The sequence below is a fragment of the Cornus florida genome, unplaced genomic scaffold (assembly GCF_030987335.1).
Source record: "Cornus florida cultivar Cherokee Brave unplaced genomic scaffold, ASM3098733v1 CherokeeBrave_3.0.0_Hap2_Chr09, whole genome shotgun sequence".
Taxonomy (NCBI): Eukaryota; Viridiplantae; Streptophyta; class Magnoliopsida; order Cornales; family Cornaceae; genus Cornus; species Cornus florida.
Genome location: NW_026775579.1, coordinates 30,755,075 through 30,757,868, shown reverse-complemented (window position 1 = coordinate 30,757,868; position 2,794 = coordinate 30,755,075). Strand labels below are relative to the sequence as shown.

The 2,794-nt window shown below is 38.3% G+C and overlaps 1 non-coding gene across 1 annotated transcript; it reads right to left on the bottom strand.

Moving 5' to 3' along the window:
• Window positions 1-490: 490 nt before the first annotated feature.
• LOC132275723 (small nucleolar RNA R71) lies at window positions 491-596 on the bottom strand. The gene has a single exon (XR_009470719.1). It is a non-coding gene; the product is annotated as a small nucleolar RNA R71 (small nucleolar RNA).
• Between the last annotated feature and the right edge of the window lie 2,198 nt (window positions 597-2,794).

The following is a 2,794-nucleotide window of genomic DNA, read 5'->3' as shown; positions in this document are numbered from 1 at the left end:
AATAGAAAGAACTTTGAGTCAGTTAAGAAAGGTTAAAAAGCATTTGAATAATATAGATAGTTCCTCTGAAAATATGGCTGAACAATGTAATGCACCGGGTAATAATGGTAATGGAGAACGGGATCCACCTGTTCCTCCACCACAACCACAATTGAGGGACCATTTTATTCCTACCACATATACTTCCCCTTCGTGCTTTGTTATTCCGGATGCTGATGCAACCCATTTTGAGATCAAGCCTGCTATGATCCAAATGCTTCCTACCTTCCATGGGTATGCTATAGAGGATCCCTATAAGCACTTGGATGTGCTCTTGGAATTGTGTTCAACTACCAAGTTGACCACTCTTACCAATGATATCATTTAGTATGCGTCTTTTCTAACTAAGCAAGAACTTGGTTGCAGTCCCTTCCAACAAATTTCATATCTTCATGGGACATGTTGCAACAAGAGTTCTTGAAGAACTACAACACTGTGGGTAAAACCACACAAATGAGAAGAGAAATCATGGCATTTTCCCAAATCCCGGGAGAACAGCTCCATGATGCATGGGAGAGATATAACGATCTTCTAAGAAAGTGTCCACACCATTATATTACACAATGGCACTTAATATAGATCTTCTATGATAGTCTTACAGACTCGTATAGAAATATGGTTGATGCTTCCAATAATGGAGCTTTTCTGTGTAAGAGTCTGGCTGATGCTTAGGAACTGTTTGAGGCCCTAAGTGAAAACTCAGTGTAATGTGCTTCTTTCTCTAGGTCTAGGTCTTCACCTGGAATACATAAGGTTGAAAAACTTTATAAGGTAGATAAATCTAGTGAGTTAGCCGCTCAAATAGAAGCCTTGAATTATAGGTTCAATCAAATCTTATCATCTAGCTTCACTCCTATTGTTAATCCATAAACTGCCTTGCCAAAGGAAGTTTGCTCCATCTGTGTTAATCCTAACCTTTTTGCTGACGTTTTCCCTATGTTGGGATAATCATTTGAGATCCCACAGGAGCAAGTGAATGCTGTATTCTCTAGAACAGCTTATAATCCATATTCTTCTACATATAATTCTGGCTGGAGAGATCATCCCAACCTGTCATGGCGTAACCAAAGTCAAGGAAATACTACTCCACAATCTCAGGGGCAGTACCAAAATTCTTCTAATCCTACGTCACAAAATAATTCTCTCAACCAATCTGGTATTTACCGTCCACCTCAGTTTAGGAATCAACCCACTCAAGCTCCTAATCTTCCACCTCTTCCTAGAAATTCTGCTTTTGAGGAACAAGTACTCAATGCTCTTAGTGATATTAAAGCCAATACTTAAATTTTTAATTCTCATTCTCAAGCCATAGCAAAGCTAGAGGCACAAGTTGGGCAAATAACGAGTACTCTATCTCGAAGAGAGGATAGAAAGCTGCCTAGTCAGCCAATAGCTTACCCAAAAGGGCAGACTTATATGATTGATGAAACCAATTCCTCAAGTATTCATCATGAGCAAGTTTAGGTTATCATTACATTGAGGAGTGGTAGAGTGGTTGATAAACAAGTTAAAAAAGGACAGGAGGAAAAATAAAGGCTTAGGATTCCTATTGTTCTTATCATTAATAATCCACATTCCAAGGATGTTTCCTCAAATTCTATTCCACAATCCACAAGAGGAGTTGTAGGTGGAGTCACTTCTTCATCTACTCCTACCCCTGAGACAGCTTATGAGCCAAAAATGCCATATCCTGAACGTCTTAAGTAACCCTCCCATTTTGGTAAACAAAGGGAGAAAATTTAAGATATGATGGAGGTCTTTAAACAAGTCAAAATCAATCTTCCTCTGCTTGATGCTATAAAGCAAATTCCAGCCTATTCTAAATTTTTAAAAGACTTGTGCACCCTTAAGGGAAAATCCAGAAGCCAAGTTCCTAAGAAAGTCTGTCTCACCAAGTAGGTTAGTGCTATTTTTAAGTACAACACTCCTCTAAATTTTAAAGATCCTGGTTCTCCTACAATTTCTTGCATCATTGGAAACAATGTGATAGAGCAAACACTTCTTGACCTTGGAGCAAGTGTGAATCTTATTCCTTACTCGATGTATGAGAAGTTAGGTTTGGGAGAGTTGAAACCTACATCGGTTGTACTACAGCTTGGTGGTCGTTCTATTAGACAACCACGAGGTACTGTTGAAGATGTACTCACAAAAGTGGACAAGTTCTATTTTTCGGTCGATTTTCTAGTTCTAGATACAAAATCGGTCCACGATTCCAAAAAGTATATTATAGTTATTCTTGGGCGACCTTTTCTAGCCACAACCAATGCTTGCATTAACTGTAGGACTGGAGCCATGGATTTATCTTTTGGAAATATGAAAGTCAAGTTAAACATCTTCAATGCTATTCATCATCCCCACTATGATAGTGAATTCTTCTTCCTTGATGTTATTGATGAGTTGGTTGAGGAATCACTCCAAACTATTTTATCCAAGGATCCTTTAGAAGGTTGTCTAAATCACTTCAATTATGAAGATTTCGATATTGATTCTTCAGTAGCTGAAGTGAATTCTTTGCTAGATTCTACTCCTATCACAGATTTTCCTCCATGGAAATCTAGGTTAGAGCCTCTTCTACCACTTTCTAGTACTCCGCCTATTCCTTCTTTAGAGTCTTCACCTAAGCTTGAGCTTAAGCCACTACCAGAAAAGCTCAAGTATGCTTTCTTGGGTTTAAATTACACCATTCCGGTGATTATTGCTTCCAATCTTATAAGTTCCCAAGAAAGTAGTCTCTTAAAAGTTCTTGAGCAACATA